This window comes from Nycticebus coucang, chromosome 6 (genome assembly GCF_027406575.1).
Source record: "Nycticebus coucang isolate mNycCou1 chromosome 6, mNycCou1.pri, whole genome shotgun sequence".
Taxonomy (NCBI): Eukaryota; Metazoa; Chordata; class Mammalia; order Primates; family Lorisidae; genus Nycticebus; species Nycticebus coucang.
Window position 1 is genome coordinate 74,413,781 of NC_069785.1, and position 23,567 is coordinate 74,437,347.

Sequence of the window (23,567 nt, forward strand, 5' to 3'; positions counted from 1 at the left end):
GTATGTATAGACATAGGTGTGCCTCATCTGTTGGCCATGAATGTCAAGGAGAAGAACTGACCAGACTGCCTTCTTTTTTTAATTATCCAGAAAGAAGAGAAAATAGGAGTGGGTCCAAGAGCCCATAGAAGTGCAGGATGCTCTGGGGAACAAATATGCATTGTTTGATTGCACAAAATACACCCTTCCTTGGAAGTACAAATTGAAGTTCCCCTTGTTCCTGTGGGAAAACACAGTCCCCTCCGGCCCCCATTCTAAGTGCACTCATTTGGGCTATGGAAAATCCAGTTCCTCTTGCTAATTTATACAAGAAGTTATGATACCTTGGGGTCTTTCATCTGTTGGCTGTAAACCCTTAAATATGGGATTGATTATTCTCAGGAAGGTGGTGTGATGATCTGCCTTCTTTCTCAGACAAAGAGAGGCATTTTTCCAAAAAAGAAAGCGCCTACCTGGGTGGGAGTGAGGGAGACATCCTTTTGGCTAGGTTCTGTAATGCCCTATCCTCTGAAAAAGAAACAGATTCAAGTTTAAGTGACATCAATCTTAGAGAAGTTCAAGGTTCATGTTGTTCTCTGGGTAATAATAACTGTAACATCTATCCACTGAATGCTTGGACTCTGCTGAGCAGTGTGTTAGGTGCTATCAACCGGGACCCATTAATCCTAACCACATCCTCAACAGCGTGACTTTCCCTGTCCCATATTTTAATTGGAGGAATTTGAGTCTCAGAAAGTCAGATGACTTACCCCACAGCCAGCAAATGGCAGGGCTCAGATTCAAACCCAGCTCTGTGCAATGCTAGAGCTTTGTGGTCTTTGGACCCCAATGTTCTGTGTTTGTTTATTCAATAAATATTGATTGGTGGTTACTGGGGGCCAGACACTCACCTAGGCTTGAAGGATTCTAATAAACAATAAAGGTGAGACTAGAAATCTTATATCCTAGAACAGAAAGACAAAAATAGGAAGCTTTTAAGAAAACTAGGTAATTTCAGATCTTGGAAATGCCATTAGAACAAGGAATGGCCCAAAGTAATAATGATGAAAAGGTGCCTTATGTTGAGGGCTCTTGGAAGGATTTTTATGAGGAAATGACTTTTGAACTCAAATTTGCATGGTGCCAAGGATCCAGAATCCAGGTGCTGCTGATGGTAGAAACAGTAAGTACAAAGGCCCTGGGGTAAGAGCGAGCACCAAGTCTTTCAGGAATAGCTAGAAAGCCAATTTTGCTATGTAGCCAGTGGGAGTGAGTGATAGGATAAAATCTCAGAGATGCAGACAGGCTTTGAATTTTTTTCTAAGTGTAACAGGACACCATAGAAGGGCATATGATCTGAATTACGTTTTTGAAAGATTGGCCAGGCATAGTAGTTCATATCTATAATCCTAGCACTCTGGGAGGCTGGAGAGAAAGGATTGCTTGAGGCCAGGAGTTTGAGGCCAACCTGAACAACATAGCAAGACCCTGTCTCTACAAAAAAATAAAAACAATTATCTGGGCGTGGTGGTGTACACCTATGGTCCAACTACTTGGGAGGTTGAGGCAGGAGGATCACTTGAGCACAAGAGTTTGAAGTTGCTGTGAGCTATGATAATGCCACTGTTCTCCTTCCTGGGTGAAAGAATGAGACCCTGTCTCCAAAAAAAAAAATCATTCTTGTTTCTGTGTGGGGAATAGAGTGTACAATAGCAGCATGGAAAGTGGAGGAAATGGTTAAAAGAACATGAACTTCAGAAGAGCTAGAGGTCTTTGAAGAAGGAAAATATTGCTTTGGAAATGACAAAGAGGGAGAAAAGGCAAGAAAGGCTATCTAATTCCAGGCCCTGAGATATGGGGAGGGACCTCGGGGACCAGCAGGTCCAGTTAGTGGGAAAAATGGGAGGGGACACTTAGAACCAGAGATGTGGCCACAGGGGAGTTTGCTGCAGCAGCGGCAGCAGCAAATTCTAGCAATGATGGCTAGTTTTTACTGAACACATACTGTCTGTCTAGCAGTCATTTAAGCATTTCTCATGCAGTAACTAGTTAGTATCTACAGTTTAGGATTACTGAGAGGACTATCATTAGCTCCATTTTACATGGGAAACTGATGCCGAGTTAAGGAATTGGCATCCATTAAACTGCATGGCTGGAAAGACAGATTGTGCATTTCAGGAGTCAGCGAGGAAAGGTTTGGGGATGTTGGAGAGGGTGGGAGGGGGCTGTGACTAAGGGAGGAGTGGACTGGCCTGGGGGTGTGACGGGAAGGCAAACCCGACCTGGGAGGCTGTGACGAAGGTAAACAAGTTTGCTCCATGATGCCATTCGCCCTGAATGACAGTAGAGGAAGCTTCCTGATCAGTGCAGACAGGATACTTGGAGCCCGACTGACTGCTCTTTTTCTGCAGCTTCCCATAAAGTGAGGCTCAGGGCCTCCTCTCTGGGATTGCTCTTAGGCAGCTGGTGGGACAACAACAACTTCATCTGAACAAGGCAATATCTTGATTCCTTTTATCCTGCTGCCCTTGGGTTGAGAGAATACTCATGTTTACACATTTCTGGGATGTTCTACTGTGACTATCATTTGGAGATAATAATAATAGATGACATTAATTAAGCACTTGTAATATATCAGGTTGCATGCTGAGCACATGTAATTTTCCTTCAATAAACACAACAATCTTATGATAATGTGTAGCTACTGTTCTTGCTGCCTTTTCCTGACGGACCAGCTGAGCAATAGACAGGTTACATAATTTGCCCAAAGTTATATACAGTAAGTGATGGACTGGAGATTTGAACCCTGACAAGCTCACACCAGAGGTTGTAGCCTCACTCACTCTGCTACAAGAGGAGAACTTATGGATCCTGGTTGGGAGAGTGATTCCCAAGAAGGCTTTGTAAACCCAAAAAGAATGAGTGATTTTAGCAACACAGAATTGGAAGAGAAACCTTGAGAGTGAGCAGCCAAGGGCTCCCTCCCATAACCATATTAATTTAGACAATTCAGTAGACCCCTATCACAGCCAGGGAGGGACCACAAAGTCGTGGACTTGGGGGAATTCTAGCATGAGTCAGGGGAAATTGGTGTGAATAGAGAGAAAGAAATTGCTTGTCTCCCACTGCTTAGTCTAAAAGTGATACATCTAAAATAATACTTTCTCCCCCTTTAATTCCACTTAATGAACACCTAAAAAACTGTGTCTCCACCCCCATTCATCCTCCAAACAAGAAAATAATGGGATTATGGATAATTTTTGGCAGGGTATTTTAGTTTTCCATTATTTTAAAAGAAAACAAATATGCAGGGTTTTTTTTAATAAAAAATAGTTTAAATAAATGAAATAAGATTCTTTTGGCATCCTATTTAATTGAATTCATTTCATCAATTTAAAAAAATATATTTTCTTTGACATTCATCTGTTTCTCTCCAAAAACATGGGTGGATGATGAGATCTCAGTTTTCTTAGGCTCTGTAATCTTGGCAAAGTCAGTCACTTTTTAATCACATTTCTTACCTAGACTTCCAAAACAACTGACCCACTATGGAGGGGCGATGAATTTCCCCACCAAATGGTCATGAGAAAGCATATGGTGGCTTCTTGGGTTGCTCTCAGTCTCTCCTTTGTGCTCTGAAAGAGTTCATTAACCTGTAGATCAGTTTGGTTTTGGTTTTTTGTTTTGGGTTTTTTTTTTGTTGTTGTTGTTTTTGTCTCATCTAGTGGATCAGATTTTGCTGTCAGTAAACATTCCTTTTAGCTTCTTGGAGAAAAATGCCATGGAGAATAGACATTTATTCATTCGTCTTATGAATGTGTATTGAGTGCCTGCTATGTTCCAGACTCCAAACACCAGAGTGACTTAAGATGAAATCCCTTCGCTTGAGGCCATGAGTTTGAGATTGCTGTGAGCTATGATGATACCACTATAATATGTAGCCCAGGAGACAGAGTAAGACATGTTCAATCTATTTAAAAAAAAAAAATGAGATCCTTGTTATTAAGAACTCATTCTTTAAATAAATGATTACAAATAGAGCCAGTCTGTATCCTTTTGTGTAAAAAATTCCTTGAATGTTAGGGGCTCAATGTCATGAACACATTCAATAAAATGCTCATCGTTGGCACATTGTTACAATAATCTGCTCTTACAGCTGAAGTGGACTTGGGCTTTGCAGATCGTAGAGGCCTGCCTACTCTTAACATGGGGCGATAGAACCCAGAGAGACTACAGCTAGAAAATGACACAGCCGGGAACTTCTAATTTCTACTTCAGACATTTTCTTCTATCTGAAATAAAATTCTGCAGTTTAGATGAATACCTTATTTGCCTTTTCAAATTTTATTATTGTTACTTCATGGTGGATCACAAAAATATGTGCTGTATAGTGATGTGTTTCTGAAAAATATGTGCTATAAGGATGCTGGATCTTGGGATATCAATACATGTTACGTGAGGCGAAAATGGTTCTGATGACACACACATGAGGGGAACACTGGATTAAATAGGGTTGGCCCGGCTTCTCCCCTGCAGGACTTCTCAAAGCCTTGGCATCCTCGTGTATATTGTAAGTAAAGGCTTTTGGGGGGCATCCTTTCCCAGACTTCTTTGATCATGAACCTGTTTTATCTAGATTATCTTAAAGAGCAAATGGTCTGCACCTATCTATAGCTCCCTATTTTTCTGAGAAAAGAAAATATAAGTAAGGATCAGAAAGATGGCGTGAGAAAAACTAAATCAGGTGGACCGTTCAGGGCCCACTTTGTCAAGTCCCCTGCAAGCCACAAGGACAGCTGCAGGGACTGGGACCAGTGAGTGGCAGTTGGCAGAGTCATTTGTAGACGTGTACGGTGACTTCAATTGTCTGTGTACCTGTCCTGTGGTTCTGTTTCTTCTTTCTCTGGTACCTTCTTAACAGCAGAAGCTGTCACCTTAGACCAGGCGTGACAAATGCATTTCATCCAGTGTGCCAACTGTGATCCACTACACAGCTGACTCACGCTGCCTTGCGAGGGAAGCTAAACTGAGGGAAGGCTGGGACCTGGGGGAAACTGCTCTAAACCACCTGCAGCATCTGCAGGACCACAGGAGGAGGATGGAGAGGAGCTAAGAGCCCTTTTGCTTTAACCTTCAAAGAACTGCCTGCTTCTCGCTCCGTTCCCGTCCCCCCTCCCTTCTTTATGCACCCAGAGAGGTGAACCAAGAGCAGCAGCCACCCACCTTGGCCGTAGCAACTCTGAACTCTCCAAGGTTTAGCACTCCCTCCCTCAATGAGAAGAAAGATGGTTGGCAGCCATTACAGAAATGCAACAACTGGGGATGAATACTAAAGATAGCCACCGTTCACAGAGCATTCACTGTGCACGGGGACCATGCTAAGGGCCTTCCATAGGACGTCCCATTGAACTTCCCACCGAAGGCTGAAGTGTTCTCCATCATCTGATAGGCTTAGGTGTTTGCAGTCATCTAATTTGAGGCACAGACAGATCAAATTACTTGGCCAGGCACGCAGGGCGAGGATGTGGCACAATGGGGATTTGACCTCAAGCAGCCTAATGTTACAACTGACACTCACAAGCACCAGACTGCGGGTTCGATTATAGATATTTTGGATTGGAAATGTTAATAATATTTGCAAGTGGTCATATGTAGAAGGCAGTGGAGGATGCAGAATCAGACCTGGGCAGAGAGCCATTGGGAGACGGCTGACAGACGCACGTCGATGAGCGTATTCAAACTATGGGGTTGAGAACTGCCTTCACAGATTTATAAAGCAGAAAGAACTTCACGCAAAGGTTTTTAGAGGGATGTTTCCTCAAGTAATGAGTTAGAGATAGCTGAAAATAACTGACTGCTTTCCTCACAGTCCATGGACAGAACTTTTTTTTTGAGATAGAATCTCATTCTGTTGCCTAGGCTAGAGTGCCTCGGTGTCATCATAGCTCACTGCAGCCTCAAATTCCTTGGCTCAGGCTGTCCTCCTGCCCCAACCCGCAGCTGGGACTATAGGTGTGTACCACCTAATCTGACTAAGTTTTCTATTTTGTGTAGAGACAGGGTCTTATTTTCTGCTCAGACTGGTCTTAAACTCCTGGGCTCAAGCTATCCTCCTGCCTTGGCCTCCCAAAGTACAAGGATGACAGGCATGAGCCACCACACCCACCTAGAACATTTTAATTATGAAAAATCAGGATGCAGATACAGAAGTTTGTGTCCTGAATCATGCTGAAAAATCAGAATCTATTGCAATTTATGAGATGCAGAAAAACCTCCCCAATCTCATAAGTAGAAACTCAGGGTCCTTGGTGAAAGCTGGTGAGGAGGTCTGATCCTACAGACTCACTTCCCTTCACATTCTCTGTAGACCTGGAGCCCTCCAGGGCTGGGACTGGGTCACGACCATCCAGGGGCTTCCAGCAGCTGACACAGTGCCGAACACTCAGTGAATATTGTAGCAGTTGAATCAATGGAGCCAAGGAAATAAGAACCAACCCCAGCGAGCCACATTTGCTCCTGGATATATGAGCAAATTTTAAAGTGTTTTCACTGAACCGTCACTATTTCATTGTAAATGTCTGGATTTTCTCCCTGGAGACAGGGGACAATGCCACAATAAATTACCACCTACTTGCAGCGAGTTTCATTTTGTTTCTGATTCATTGCCTGTTTCAGGGACCTTCTAAAATCTCAAGTTTATGGACTTGACTTCCTGGTGGTTCCCAGAGAGAAATGAGCCTGGATTCCAGGGAATGCAAATATCTCCAAACTCGCAGCCCGCTTCCAGGCTCCCTGCAAAGGTCTCTTAAGCCTCTAAGTATTTCCTCTCTTAAATCACACATCACTGGCCCAGGCAGAATATTTTCGAGTTACTTCTTTCTTGTTAGGAGACAGTTGCTCAAGGTCTACCAAGCAGACAGAAAAGCCGTTGTTTTAGCAGTTTTATTGTGCTGTTTGGGGGTTTATTTTAGGGATTCCTTTAAGTTTCAGTTTGGTGTGTGTGTGTGTGTGTGTGTGTGTGTGTGTGTTCCTGAAAGAAACTATTTCTTTGGGGCTACATTTGCAACCTGATGTTGAATCTCTCTCGGCACTTTTATGGGTTGGATGAAAGACTGCATATGTGAAGAGGAGCTTGCTGTCTCCCTTGTGCAAATGTCCTGACTTTTATTTGACACATTTCCAGTTAGGTGGTGTGAACCCATAGAGCCAGTGACAGCTTTTGCACAGCGGTGGCATGCAAGTGTGTTGATCTGTATATAAAATTTGATCTGTATATAAAATTTATTTTTGCTTCAACCCAGAATAGAGTCTCTTATAGTATCCATCAGATGGTGCACTGGACGGCTACTATAGCACAAGTCACGGAGTATAGCACAGAAGGAGGCACAATTCGCAGTGCCGTGAGGTAACAGGCATGGTGTTATGTGGTGTCAGCACATGTGAAAAATGGCCACTGCTTTGGTCTGAACGCCTCCCCACAATTCATGTTGAAACCTAATCTCTAATGCAATAGTATTAAGAGGTGGGGCCTTTAGGAGGTGATTAGGCCCCGCAGGCTCCTCCCTGATGAAAGAGCCTTCATACAGGCTTCCTCCTGCCTTCTGCCACGTGAGGTCACAGCAATAAAGTGTCTTGAAAGTATAGAGCCTCCTGGGGCCTTGATGTGGACTTCTAGCCTCTAGAACCAGGAGAAATAAATTTCTGTTATTTATAAATTACCCCGTCTCGGGTGTTTTGTGATAGCAGCACAAATGGACTAAGACAACCCATTCATGGAAATATGCAAACACGTCTTCCCATGAATCGTGTATTAGAAAAGCATGGAATCAAGGCAGCCAGTGACTCTCAAATGGATGGCATCAAAAGTCAGTAATGCGACGTAGTGGAAAGTTTGGGTCCCTGAAACTTTTCTTTTCTATGACCTTATCATGAAGGCCCTTCCAATGTACAGATGACAATCTGAGTATTTGAAAATATAGGCACACCCAAAAAGGTTGCAAACCACTGATCTGGTCCCAACAATGTCAACTGGGTTCTGATGCACACACTCACACACACCCCTACACACTTCAGTTAGTGTTTACGATTCTTCTTTTGGATTTCCTTTGAATTTTGCTGGTTTTCTTCCCTGACATTATTCAGATTTTGTTGATTTCTGCCCATGTTTTGATTTATGCTCTTGCTGTCTTACCTGATACATCCTAGGTGTAAGCTTAGGAAAATTGCCTTAAGATGGAAGAGTGCCTCACTCTCAGGCAAATACTCAACCTTCCAAAGTGATTACTATTGGAAACCACGAAAGTTGAAAATGGAAAACATCTAACTTAAAAGTGCTGTTCTCATCCCTCCAGCTCTGCTGTTGCCAGAGTCAGTGGCAAGGAGTCCATGTATCCCTCGCATCTTTTTTTTCTCCTTTTATGGAGACAGAGTCTCACTTTGTCACTCTGGGTGGAATACTGTGGTGTCATAGCTACAGCAACCCCAAACTCTTGGGCTCAAGGAGTTTGCCTCAGCTTCCTGATTAGTAGGACTACAGGCACTCACCACAACACCTGGCTAATTTTTCTATTTCTAGTAGAGACAGGGTCTTGCTCTTTCTCGGGCTGGTCTGGAACTCCTGAGCTCAAGCAATCCATCTGCCCGGTCTCCCAGCGTGCTAGGATTACAGGGATGGGGGAGCCACCATGCCCAGCCTACTGAGGGCATCTTTGGGATAGATGGAGTCCTTGACTCTGAGAGTCATGGCCTGCATGACTCCATGTGAAGAACAGCAGGAACTACCACCGGAGGACTTTCCCAGCAACTTCCCATTCCGGGCAACCCCACAGTGTCACCCAGCAGCCCCTGGCCCCATGGGAGGTGTGGTAGAAAGTACGTGGACTTGGAGAGCACTCAGACCAAGATCTCACTCTTGGTGCTACTGTGACCGCCCACCACACAGTTGTCTGCATCTGTGAGCTCGTCCTTCCATCTGGAAAATGGAAATGAAAGTCCTTCCCCCCGGCTACTAAAATTAAATAAGATGATGACCGTCAAGTGTCAGCTGAGAGTTGGCGTTTGGTAAATGCTCTTTTCCCTGCCTCCTTGCATCTCATAATGTAAGCACAAACTGCCTCCCTGGGCCACACCTTCTGGTTCTGAAACCAAAATTCTGAGCGTCAGCTGATGGAGATGATGAGACGTGCTTCTTTAATGAGCTCATCAGATTCTTGACTTAAAGGAAGCCTGGGCAGGGGGGAGATCTTGATATATAGCAGATGTGTAGGCCTCATAGATACTAAGGAGGAACTCTGAGCTATCCACCTTATAACTGGCACACCTCACACTTGTGTATAATACAGGGGACAGCCACGAACTTGTCCCTTTGGAAGATCCCAACTGCTACAGCAGAGACTATTTAGTTGTTTGTCAAACCCATGTCTCTTTTCTCCTGGGCCCGCAGCTAGGCCGTATTTCCTATGGAAGGTGGGCCGGTCCTCGTGTTCCTCCACTTTCTCCCCTCTCCATCTGCGAGGTGGATAGCACTGTCCAAACCAACCGTGGAAACCAGATGGTGAAGTGCAGAGGGCCTCTGGCAGCCTGGGTCCCTAAGTGGCCGTGTGGAGCTACAACCGCCCACTTCCCACCATCTGGGCTTTGCCAAAGCAAGAAATAAGCTCCCTTTGTATTAAACCGTGGAGATGTCAAGGTTTATCTGTTAGACTAGCCCCGTTTACCTCCTCAATGAAACAGGAGGTAAGTTTAAAAGCTTTCTCCTTTTATGGTAGTACTTGACGTGCTTCTGAACATGACAACACCAGTTTCTATTTTGTCACTCTGCAAAAACAGATCTTATAGTTGCCTATTCAAAATATGCTGTGTATATTGATCATAAGAAATCTGGAATGAGGTTCTCTGTCAGCAAGAAGTCTATTTGATTTTTCACCTAACAGTTTCAGCTGAAAGCTGGAGTTAGTGATTAACTACATTTATTGTGTTCTAAATCAGATTAAACACTCCTGCTGCCAGGTGCTGGGTTGAGAAGAGGTAGCTTAGTAAAGACAGGAGAGATAAAGGTAATTATTTTTCTAAAGAATTAGGAATTCAGAAATTAGAAAATCATTACAGATTTTTCTAGAGCATCCTGTGTACTTTTGTGTTTTCTTAAGCAAAGTGAAAATAATTTTACCTTCCCCAGTCCTCAGCTTCATCGTCTGTAACATAAAGGATACTTGATCCACAGGATTTGATTCAGTGGAGATCATAGCCACCTCCCAGCCTAGTGCCTGACACACTGAATGTGAAAAAATACACACAAGAAATTAAAAGCCCGACCCTTGCCTTATGATTTGGTTTGTGGGAATTTGCTTTGGAATTATGCTTATAAACATGAATTATCTTTCTCAGAGACTTGTAAAGTATCTTTGGCTGCTTCCCCAAATACCCAGTGGCGCTAGGTCACAGTGCTTTTGTTACGATATCTACTTTCACAGTTTTTATTGATTCCTTCTTGCCACTTTTTGCTGGTAGCTGCAGCCTTCAAGTTATCGTCTTCACATTCTTTTTATTGATGGAATACAATAAAACACCCCTAGTAGAAGTTAATGTGAAAAAATGAAGTTCTGTGTGTAAGCTGGGGGACACTCCAGCCGAGCAGACTTGCAGCCTACAGAATGGCTGTTTCAGTAGCTTGGGGGCCCATTATACTCAGTGCCAAGATTCTGGCTGGTTCCAACAAGCTCAGGTTAACAAGTCAGAACTCCTCAACTCAGTATAGCATTGTTATGCTTCTTGCCAGCTCAGCCCCCGTGGCTGAAGAAGGGAGAAGGGAAAGAGAGATATGGAAAGATTGGAGATCCAACCATGAAAGGATGTCTAAGGTCATAAGTGACTTTGATGGCGCCTCATTGAAGAGGCTGAACTGTGGTCTCTGAGCTGTGACTTTTTATGATATGCTGCTTGTTTAGGGACTGAATATGACATCCCTGTGCATTTAAAATCCCCAGTCATTCATTACCCAGCACAAAGATGGTAATATAAACATCCCTCTGAAGAAGGATCAGCTGATGTGCCCCTATTTTGAGGGAGTTTAGAAAGAAGCTCTCCCCAAAATTCCCCCCCATTCCAGTTTGCCTTGAAGTAAGGAAATATCACACTTAAGAGGTGTATCCCTTAGGGTTAGGGTAGTGCTTGCTTTCGTTCATTCATGTCTCCACCAAATAGATATATATCTATACCTACTATGTGCTAAACCTCTCTAAAAAAACACCCTGGGCACTGTCCTCATGAACCTCATCATCTGGTTGAGATTAACACATAAGAAATCTCTCTGAAAGTGAGGAAAGGGGCCTCAAAGGAGAAGTGCAAGGGCCTGGAGGGAAATCAATGCTGGGTGTGGAGGTTCAAGGGAGGACGGGGGCAGGGGTGCCAACTTAGATTTGGGAGTCAGAATGCCTCTCTAGAAGAGGGTGCTTCTATCTGGGACCTGAAGAATGAGTAGTACTTGGCCAGGCAAAGGAAAGGGAGAGTTGAGAGGCACAGGAAAAATGAGTGAATGTGTGAGGCAGGAGGGACTAGCAGATAGCCAGGAGAGAGACCAGAGGGTCATAAGGAAGGAGGGGGCAGGTGGTATGGAATGGGGCCAGATCCCACTGGGCTCAGGACTTCTTAATTCAGGCCTAAAGACCTCTTCAGGAGGTTACTGGAGAATTTCAGGGAGATGGTGGTGGCCTGGATTAGTGGAGATATAAAAATGGATAGAAGTGAATGGACCCAAGACATATTTCAAAAATGGAGTCAGCAAGTCTCTCCCCACTACACTGTAACTGAGAGCCTCAGCTGGGGAGACAGAAGCCCTCAGTTGGAATCCCTGTTTTGCCACAGATTCGCTGGATGAACATGAACAATTAACTTCTCCAAAACATTGTCTCTTCATCTGCAAAAAGACCTGACTTGGAAACATTTAAATGAGATGATACATCCATGGTCTCTTAGCACAGTGTCTAGTGGCACAAATTAAAGTGCTTATTAAAGTGCTACCATTATTCTCTGGCTGAAGTGCCGGGAGAGATAGTGCTTCAATCCAGTTATCACTTAATTAGCTCTTTGCTCTGATTAGTTTCTCAGACACTTGCCAGCTGCAGATTAGAGATGCAGAAACTGGGCAGAAGACCCCCTGAATTCTGGTGGAGCGTGTGGCTGGAGGGACACCAGGGCTGCATCAGAACCCCTCATGGACTTGAAAACCATCAATTCGTGCCCTCTTCAGGTTTCTCTTCTCCAGCTCACTTGACTCCAGTCTGAAGCTTTTATTACAAGGTCAGTTGTTCTAGTTTACTATGCTTTCTCCAAATCCTTAGAAATTTCCATGAGTTCTGCATCCTGAAATAAGGGCCCAGGCAGGGTTCAGGAGTAAGCACAGTTTCACTGCAGGGTCGATGTGCCGTGAGCAGACACGCAGCGGTGCTTATGGGAACCTTTGGCGCTTACCCAACAGCCTTGGCCTAGAAGGAGTGATATAGGAAGAGAGATGTGACCCAGGAGGTGATAAAGGAATGCAGAGACTAAGCTCTAAGCACTAACCAGAACTCTGAAGGGTGGAATTATTTAATGTAGAATTTGCTTTGTCACATGTTTGTTAAACTCTTCTACCAAAGTATTTGGGTGCTATTAGATTACAACACACCCATTAACACTTGCAAACCCGTTGTCTTTCTTACTTTTTCCAGAAAGTAATAATCATCTCTGTTCTATTCAAAGCAGAAAATTAACTATATGTAAGTAAGTAAAATTAACACCAGGGAAGGGGTGTGTTTAAGATACTTGGGGAAAAAACAAGGAATTGGTTGGTTCCCCGCCTTTGTCTGAACTGAAAAATATTTTCTCAGCCCTATTGGTGAGAGTTGTAAAGTCCTCCATTTACAGAGAATTATCACATTTGGTCGTGGCAAAGAAACGTAGTCCTTCTGAGATATTCACCTGCCACGTGAGTGCCTTTTGTGATATAAGTCGTGTTTGCTGCTCATTTTAGGTCTTCCCTGGGTTTCCAGGATCAGGTGTCTGCAGTTTGAGTAAATAACCTCTAGATGGAGCTTTTGCATCTTTTGGCTGAGCTGGGTTGCCAGTGAAGCAAATCCCCAGAAAGAAACAAAATAAACTTTGTTATTCTTTCTTCTTACAAAAATACTGTGTGTTTATGGGGAACATTAGAAAATATATATTAGCAAATAGGAGAAAATAAAAATTACCTTTCAGAAACCACCAGCATTACCATGCTGGAAAATAGCCTTATGTTCTTATTATGTGCTCATTGGCTATTTGTGTGTCTTTTTGAAAGAAATGTCTATTCAAGTCCTTTGTCCATTTTTTGAATTGTGTTGTCTTTCTATTGTTTAAGTTGCAACAATTCTCTTTAGACTCTGATACAAATCCCTCATCAGACATGATTGACAGTTTACCCATTCCGTGGCTTGTCTTTGCACTAACTTAATGGTATCGTTAGCAGCCCAAAGATTTTAGTTTTGAGGAGTCTCATTTATTTTCTCCTTTATCACCTGGGCTTTGATGTCATCCCCTAACCCAGGGTTGTAAAGTTACTCCTGCATTTTCTTCTAAGTGTGTTAAAGTTTTAGCTCTGACATTTAAGCCTATATATTAGTGTCCTGTGGCTTATGTACTAAATTAACACAACTTTAGTGGCTTAAAACGACAAATTTACTGTCTTACAGTTTGGAGATTGGAAGTCCAAAATGTGTTTCACTAGTTTACAATCATGATGTGGGCAACGCCTCGTTTCTTGTGAGTCTCTAGGGAAGAATACCTTTTCCAGCTTCTCAAACTTCTTCCTGGCTCCCAGCTCCCTGCAACGCAGGCTGAGTTCTACGCTCATCAGCTCACTCCAAATTCCTCATCTGCCTTGCCCTTCCATATTCAAATATGCATATTATTAATTGTACCCATCTGGATAATCTAAAATAATCTCCCTAAAGCAGCGGTTCTCAACCTGTGGGTCATGACCCACAGGAACTGTATTAAAGGGCTGCGGCATTAGAAAGGCTGAGAACCACTGCCCTAAAGTCATCTGATTAGTCATGTTAATTCTGTCTGCTACTTTAATTCCCCTTTTCCATGTAATGTAACCTTTTCACAACATTCAGGGACACCTTTGGGGAGGGGGGATGATTCTGCCTACCACAGTTTATGTTGTATTTTTTTAATTCATAAATAAAAATTGCACATAGTTACAGTATACCACACAATGTTTTGATCTATATATACATTGTGGAATAGCTAGGTCAAGCTGATAAACAAATGTATCGCCTCACATACTTATTATTTTTTGTGGTGAGAACATTTTAAATGTACTTTCTTAGCATTTTTCAAGTCTACAATATTATCGTTATTAACTAGCATCACCATGATGTAGAATCTATGATGCATTTTGAGTTCATTTTTGAGTGTGGTATGACATAGTGGTACAAATACATTCTTTTGCATGTGGATATCCACTTAGCTCAGCACCATTCATTGTAAAGACTGTTCTTTCTTTGTTTATGTGGCCTGCTTTTGTCTTAAAATATAACCTCAAAATGTGTGGATATCAATAAATATATGACATGGTCTAAACGATCGGCTAACATTTCACTTTCTGGGTATACCATAGTGTATTTAAGAACTACCCAGTGATCGATATTGAATACAACCTTTCACTGTTAAAACTGTCTTTGTCTGATTTACGAGTTTTGTGTTTTTCAAAATAGATCATGCACATGAACCCTTGTCCATTATGTATGTTGTAAATTGTCTTTGAAGCCGTTCACGTCTTCCCACCATCCCAGTTTAAGCTGTCATCCCTTTTCTTGGGGACCACAATCTAACTGGTCTCCCAGCTTCCACTCTTGCCTCTTTCCAGTCCTCACATCTGGCCTATAACTTCTGCCTCTGCCCTTAAAATAGACTCTGATTAGGAGAAAGACAGGACTCTTTGCCACCGACCCTCTCAGCTTCAGCGCAGTGCGCTGCTGGCTCCCTCTTGCTCACAGCTCTCTATTCGTCCACACCTGCTTCCACTCAGGTCTTCATGAGAGCCATTATCACTCCCCTCACAGGCCCGTCTCCCTAAGGGGACAAACCTCTTATGGCCAGGGATCTTTCCTTTGCAGTTCTTTTCACATTGCAATTTTAAATGTATTTGTTGGGTTTCATTAATGTTGGCATCCTTCAGGGTGGAGAACCTGCAGCCTTCAGATTTCAATTCTTTCTTAAGCATCAAAGGAGGCAAGAAAGCTTCATCTTTCTCCACTGTGTCCCTTTTAATAAAAGAATTTGTTCTGCAAATTTGCATTCAAAAGCCCTCACTTAGGGACCTAGAGGGACACGATTTGCCTAAGGCCACAAGTTCCCCACTCCCATTTGAATCTTTTGCTCATCACTGTATTTCCAAGTTCCAGCAGGTGATAGGTACTGATATTTTGAGTAAGCAAATAAGGAAAATGCATTTACTACTGTGTATTTGACTTTTAATTCTATTCATGGTATTTCTGACTTACATAACTTTACAAATATATAAATCTTTTCTTTTATGATTTCTGCCTTTGTCATAGTTTGGCTTCAATGTCCTTCCCCACTCCAAGAATATAGAAACATTGACAGACACTGTTTTCATACTGCTGTTGTTTGGGTAAAACCTTTAATCCACCTGCAATTTTCTTTGCCATTGGTATAAACTCAGGAAATAACTTTATTTCTCAAATGGTTAGTCATGTTCTCAATCCTTTTCCATCCTTTTTTTCTTGCTGACTTGAAGTGACTTGTTGATTGCATACCAAATCGCTTTACATGTTTAGTTAGGCACTTGATCCATCTATTCCTCCACCAGTTACATTTGATAACTGTTTTAATTATTAAAGCTTCATGCGGCATTTTAATAGCTGACAGTCATGTTTTATAAGAAAACGAGATTTTAGAAAATAATATTCTAAGTTTATACAATTTGAATTAAGGTTTACTAGACAGAATTATCATTCAAAGCCCAGTTCCTAAACAATCAGGCACCCACGGGGCTTGTTATAACACAAATCAATGGGCTCCACCCTTAGAGTTTCTGATTCAGTAAGTCTGGGGTGAGGCCCAAGTATTTGCATTTTTATACAAGTTCCCTGATACTGCTGATCCAGGGACCACAATTTGAGAATCTCTGCCTTAGAACAAAGGGTTGAAATTAAGAACATGGTCAACATGAGGATGACTGCTCATCCTCTGAATTAATTTCCCTGTGTGTTCCCAGAGTTAATGTGAGCTTGCCCTGTGTGCTTTCTGTGAGCATCTTCCTGACACTGTCTCTGGCCTGCTCGTGGCTCTGCTCTGAAGCCCTGAACCCAGTTGAGCCAAGTAACATAGCCCTCCTTTCAGGGAACCCACAAGGTGGCAGCCTAACTGCTGGCTGCCTTGCTAATTGTAGGTGTCCCTGCAGCCAGCCTTAGCCCCTTAGACCCAGAGAAAGGTGAGGATGCAGGGACTTCCTCTGTTGGAGATTCTCATGATTTCCCTTAAGGGGAATGGAGAGCAGTCACTAGAAATGCAGAGAGAACACTCCTTTGCTTTCCTCACTCCCCACTTCTGCCCTATTTAATGACTCTTGGTTCACACAAAGGGAGACTTAATTACTAACACCTGCTTCTACAGGCCTGCATGGCCAGCTCCCTGACTGATAGCCAGCTGCTTTCTTGGTAGAGACTTCCCCCACTTATTCTACACAATGTAAGCATATTTAAAGAAATAAACCGTTCAAATAGTTTAGCCACGGAGTGTATACCTCTGTGGAGAAGACTGCATCTTCTTCTCCTGTTATAAAGGAATAGACATTCTTTGCAGGAAATAAAATACTCTTAGAGGTGATATCTGCTGAGGGCTGACTCTTTGTTAACGCAATTATATTTTACATGAAATATGTGATTTTAGGCTCCATACATTCATTTTTCCTATTTTTTTTTATACTTATATCTTCCCTTTCTGGTTTATGCAAAAGTTAAGAGAAAAATTATTGGAATTTCCTAGAATATACCCCTAGGAATTTCCCATTTCCATTTTCCCCTTCCTGGTATCCAAGATGAGCTATTAGAAGACCTTGCCTCCCAGCTCAGCACCATAGCACAGTGGTTATGGTGCCAGCTACATATACTGAAGTTGGCGGGTTCGAACCCAGCCCAGGCCAGCTAAACAATGACAACTGCAACAAAAAGTAACCAGGCATTGTGGCAGATGCCTATAGTCCCAGCTACTTGGGAGGCTGAGGCAAGAGAATGGCTTAAACCCAAGAGTTTGAGGTTACTATGAGCTGTGATGCCACAGCACTCTACCCAGGGCGACATAGTGAAATTCTGTCTCAAAAAAATAAAAATAAAAAAACAAAAAAAAGAAGACCTCTCCTCCCATCATGAACAGATGTGTTTTCTGTAAGATGCACCTCTGCGTCTATTGGGCACACAGTCTATGTACTGAATCTTGGGGATGCAAAAAAGAAAGACATCTCCTTCCACAAAGGGCTCCCTTTCCATTGATGGAGGCAGGTACGTTAGTTGACAATTATAATATATCACAATAAATATTCCCCTGGAGGTAATCAGGGACAGAGGGACAGAGGCCATGGCACTGCCCTCGGCTGGGTGGGGGCCTGATAACTATAACTCTTAGAACAGGGAACACTTGGGAGGGAAGAGGATTTATGTGTATATTCAATTTATTTCTATTATTAATTATTATATTACTGTTATTTTATTTTTAGTTTTTGAATAACAGTACATTGGGATGTTTGACAATCCAGTAAGTGTGAAAAGGGATATAGAAGAGCTGTCCAAGAAAAATAGTATGTAATTTAAAATTTTTCTAGTAGCCACATTAACAAAAGTAAAATGAAACAAATGAAATTAATTTTAATACTATATTTTATTTATTTAACCCAACATATTATAAATATCGTCATCTAAACATCTAATCAACATAAAAACATATTAGTGGGATAGTTTACATTTCCTTTTCTTTGCACCAAGTCTTCAAACTGGTACAGAGTGTATTTTATGCATACAACATATTATGGCTTGGAATAGCCACATTCCAAGTGCCCAATATCCATATGTGGCTAAGTGGCTAGTGTGTGAGACAGCACAGATGGACGGTAATAAATTTCCCTCTCATTCCTGCCTTGAAGCCGCTCAGCTCCCTTCCCTAAAGGTAGCCATTGTTGGGAGCCTCAAGGTTCTCCCACAGATAGTTAATATAAATAGTGACAAACATGTATGTGTCAATGACAGGACAGCAGTCACACTGCTGCATAGCTTACATTTTTTCACGTAACACTAAATCTTGGAAATCTTTTATACTGTTACATGGGGAGCAACCTCAATTTTTTTCTTTTTTTTTTTTTATTGCCGCAAAGTATCCCATTTCATTTATGTCGAAATAGTTTGTTTAGTCTTTACAGACATGCATTCAGGTAATTTCCAATATTTGGTCCTTACAAACAATTTTGAGCTGAGTTTTCAAAGGCAAAGAGCAAGAGGAACTCAGCGAGAACGGGGGAATGACATCCTAGAGAAAGGAAGTGCCCAGGAAGGCGTCATGGAACACAAGGACACAGACTTGGGGGAATTCTTACCACTGAGGATGGCTGGAGAGTGGAGTGTGATGAACAGAAGACAAGGGAGGAGGCTGGAAGGGCAGGAAGAGACCAGACTACAGTCTTGTAATGGTCATATTAAAGGGTTTGGACTTTATCCCCGAGGGAGATAAAGCCCAAACAAGAAGCAGAAGATATAAACTATGACTAAATTAATAAATAAATGGGAGAGGAAGAACAAAGCTCCCAGACTGATGAGTTCTGATTAATAAATGTAGATGGCATGCAGGAAACAGAATAGCACCGTTAGAATCCTGCAGCAATCATAGCTGCAGGCAGAATCTACGGATGAATATTAAAATTGGTAGGTGAAACTTTAAGGAGAAACTTTAAGGTGAAACTTTAGCAGTCACCGTATGGCCAAGAGTAGTAGTTCCACGGTAAGTGTAGTTTTCATAGATACACCGTAGTTATTTAAGCTGTTAACATTAGGCAGAACAAGGTGGCGATGTGCAGTGACGCTCTCCAAGGTCTTTACTATCATGTAAACATAAAATTATTTTAAAATAAAAAGTTTTTTAAAAATCAGGGAGTGACATGACTAGAATTACTTTTCAGAAGAACCCCAGTGGCTGCACCGGGGAAAAAGGCTGGAAGGGGTAAAGACCAGAGCAGGACGGTTGCTACAAAAAGTCAAGAAGAGATGGTGGAGGTCTGGATGTGAGCAGAGGCGGCAGGAAGCTGGGGCCACAGACTGCTGGCTGCTGGACAGATGTCTGCAAGGAAACTCAGTCAGACCTGGTGATGGTTTGGATGAGAAAGCGAGGGAGTGGGAGGCTCCAAGATAATACGCTTTTCAGCCTTTGGAGAATTACATGGGTAATGATGTCATTTCATGAGATGGAGGAAACAGGAGGAAGATCAGGATTCAGGGAAACATGAACTCAGTCTTAGCTCTGTTGAGATTGGAGTACATTTGAGGAATCCAAGTGTCCCATAGGCAACTGGATATATGGGCTAGCAGGTCAAGAGGTAGACCTGACTATAGAAGTTGGGGAGAGTCATGGATATATCAAGGGTGGTTGAGGTCAATGAAATGATAAAATGACCCAGGGGGGTGAATTCAGAGGAATTTAGGAGCTAGACCCAGGGCGTGGCAAGGAGTCTGGAGCATGTCCAGAGAGGTGGTGTTAACACAATGCTGTTGTGAAGAGCTGGGCTCCTCAGGCTGCTGGCACCAGAGGATTGGCTTTGCCACCTACCCTTAGCCTGACAAGGGGTTGGGGGTAAGTTCTTTTTTTTCTTTAATTGTTGGGGATTCATTGAGGGTACAAGAAACCAGGTTACACTGATTGCATTTGTTAGGTAAAGTCCCTCAAGGGGTAGGTTCTTTAACCTAATGTGTTTGTTGTCAAGATTATATGAGACGTGATCTGAAAAGTTTCTGCTTTTAATTCTTTTAATAATATTGGATTCATAGTGCTTAAAGAATGTTGGTTAATCAGAGGCAAAGGGCATCTAGAGAATGGTGCCTTGGAGACTATGGCAATAGAGTGGTTCAAAAAGGATATATATTTCACACCCATTAAGATGGTTGTTAAAGAAAGTGAAAAGTAATGCATGTTGAGGCTGGGAGTGGTGGCCCACACCTGCTATCCTAGCACTCTGGGAGGCCAAGGCAATGAATTTCTTGAGCTCAGGAATTTGAGACCAGCCTGAGGAAGAGCAAGACTCCATCTCTACTAAAAATAGAAAAACTGAGGCAAGAGGATTGCTTGAACCCAAGAGTTTGAGGTTGCTGTAAGCTGTAACACTATGACACTCTACTCAGAGCACCAGAGTGAGACTCTGTCTCAAAAATAATAATAACAAGGGTGGCGCCTATGGCTCAAAGGAGTAGGGCGCCGGGCCCCATATGCTGGAGGTGGCAGGTTCAAACCCAGCCCCAGCCAAAAACTGCAAAAAATATATATATAATAATAATAATAACAATAACAATAATATATGTTGGAAAGGATATAGAGATAGTGAACTTTTGTGCATTTCTGGTAAGCACATAAAATGATGCAGCCACTGTGGAAAATAGTTTTGGTGGTTCCTCAAAAGGTTAAATATAGGATTAGAATATGGTCCAGCAATTCCACTACTAGATATGTATCCAGAAGACTTAAAAGCAAGGATTCAAACAAATACTGGTACATTCATGTTCATAGCAGCATTGCTCATAATAGCCAAAAGGAGGAAGCAACCCAAGCATCCAGCAACAGTTGGATGAATGAGTAAACTAAATGTGGTACGTCCATACAGTAGACTGCTGTTCACCTTTAGAGGGAATGAAGTTTTGATACATGCTGCAGCATGGCAGAACCGTGAAAACAATACATGAAATAAGTCAGACACGAAAAGACAAATAATGTGTTATTCCACTTACACAATGTCCCCAGAATAGGCAAATTTACATAGAAAGTAAAATGGAAGTTGCCAGAGGCTAAAAAGAGGGGTAAATGGAAAGATTGTTTCATGGACAGAAGAGATTCTGTTTGGGATGATGAAAAAGTCCTGGAAATGAATGGTGATACTGGTTACACAACACTGTGAATGTGTCCCTGAATTGTACTGTTAATAATGGCTAAAATTAGAGCCAGGTGCAGTGGCTCACATCTGTAATCCCAGCAGGCTGGGAAGCCAAGGCAGGTAGATTGTCTGAGTGCACGAGTTTGAGACCAGCCTGAGCCAGAGTGAGACCCCGCCTCTAAAACTAGCTGGGCATTGTGGTGGGCACCTATAGTCCCAGCTATTTGGGAGGCTCAGGCAGGAGAATCGATTGAGCCCAAGAGTTTGAGGTTGCTGTGAGCTGTGACGCCATGGCACTCTACCCAGGGCAACAAAGTGAGATTCTGTCTCAAAAAAAAAAAGACTAAAATTGTATATGCTTTACCCATATATATATATATATATATATAATAACAATATATTGTTTGTTTAATATCTTGTTTGTTTTGTTTTGTTTTGCAGTTTTTTTGGCTGGGGCCAGGTTTGAACCCACCACCTCTGGCATAAGGGGCTGGCGCCCTACTCCTTTGAGCACAGGCGCCTCCCACCAATATATTTTTTTTTTGAGACAGAGTGTCACTTTGTCACCTTTGCTAGAGAGCGATGGCATTATAGCTCACAGCAACTACAAACTCTTGGGCACAAGTGATCCCCTTACCTCAGACTCCTGAGTATCTGGGATTACAGGTGCCTGCCACAATGCCTGGCTATTTTCTTCTTTTTTTTTAAGAGAAAGGGTCTAACTCTTGCTCAGGATGGTCTTGTGAGCTCACACAATCCACTTGCCTCAGCTTCCCAGAGTGCTAGGATTTTAGGTATAAGCCACTGAGCCCAGCCCCTCAATTTTTTTTTTTAAGGGAGACATGGTTAATGCTACAGAGAAGTAAAATAGGATAAGTGCTAAAATATTAATTACTGGATTTTATGACACAGGGACCACTGGTGATATTTCTAGAGGCCTTGCAGTGTAGGAAGAGGTCAAAAGATAACAGAGGCTTGAAGGACGATTGGGAGGGATGTAGGCCAGGAGCTAGCAAACTACTGCTAAATCTGGCCTGCTGCCTGTTTTTATAAATAAAGTTTTATTGGAACACAGCCATGCCCATTCATGTGTGTAAAGTCCACGGTTGCATTTGTGCAATAATGGCAGAGTTGAATCATTGCCACAAGAGACCATATGGTCTGTAAAATGGAAAATATTTATCATCTGGCTCTTTACAGAAAGTTTCCCAGCCCCTGGCTAGACAACATCTCTGGTCTTTCAAAAACTTTGGCTGTATTAAATAACTCCTATATTTCTAGTGAGGTTACTGAATAGATAACAGTGGCCCTTCTGTTAGGTAGCAGAACAGACCCAAAGCTGAACAATAACAATGAATAGGAAGAGGGAGCAGGGATAAGGGAAGAAATTCATTCCTTCTCTTCAGCAGCCCTGGAAAAAGGGATTGAAAGTCTCTCACCCTAATCCCCCCACTCAAAAAACCTTCCCACTAATAAATTGTCATGTGACTGGTGATAATAAACTTTCTGAGATGGCTGCAACTGCAGTTAGGTTTAAGGTTTCCTCATTAATGCAGAAAAGTGCCCATAACCTGAGGCTTTTCAAGTGTTTATTAATTTACTTTCTGGGACTGAGTGCTGATCATTTAATTCAGATCAAAGAGAAAGCCTGTATCTTTACTACTTGCTGTGTGCCAGGAGGAATGCCAAGTTTGTGCCTAGGTGATCTCGTTGATAGTGGCGATAACCATTGGATGGCATTGCCCCATTTCTCAGGAGGGGCAGCGGGGGTTCACTGGAGTTAAATACTCACCCACACCATGCAGTTATCCTGTCCTCTGTGGCCACCAACAGCTTCGGAATGCTTCCTTATGCCCATTTTAGGCTAAATCCAATATTTGGTGGGTTTTCAACCCATTTTAAGCCATGATCTTTGCTATTTCAGAATATGAGTTGACCCCTTAAGGTGTGTCTCCAGTAAACTGTAGGGTTTAGCAAGACCCCTTCCCCAGCCTGCTCCCCCACTCCCTGCCCCCAAGGTCTACCTCAGTGGTCAGTCCGAGTTTACCCAGAGATAGCTCTTATTTCTTTGACCCCATTCTGCATTTTAATGCACTGGCCAGCACTAACACAGGGGATTCACATGTTCCCACTTATTTTCACACTGTCTGCACTAATTCCTCCAGCTATGGCTCAGGCACAGTGACCTAGGGATGCAGCAAAAGGGGGATATAGTAACTCCCCCAGTTCCCACCCATTCGTGTCTATACAGTCAGTGCACAAACACACAGCACCCTTATGACTTCTTTCCCCTTTGAAGCTGCCCTTGATAATGTAGCCTTCAACTACCTAGATTTCTGCAGCTGTCAAATTAGATCAAAAGGGAACTCAGAGGTCATTCACCCAACCCTGGACTACACCAGTTAGAAAATCAACCACAGCC

General features: G+C 42.6%; 1 protein-coding gene across 2 annotated transcripts in view; it reads left to right on the forward strand.

Annotated features, from left to right (window-relative positions):
* THSD4 (thrombospondin type 1 domain containing 4) overlaps positions 1–23,567 on the forward strand; it is a 640,675-nt gene that overhangs the window by 387,316 nt on the left and 229,792 nt on the right. The window lies entirely within an intron of this gene.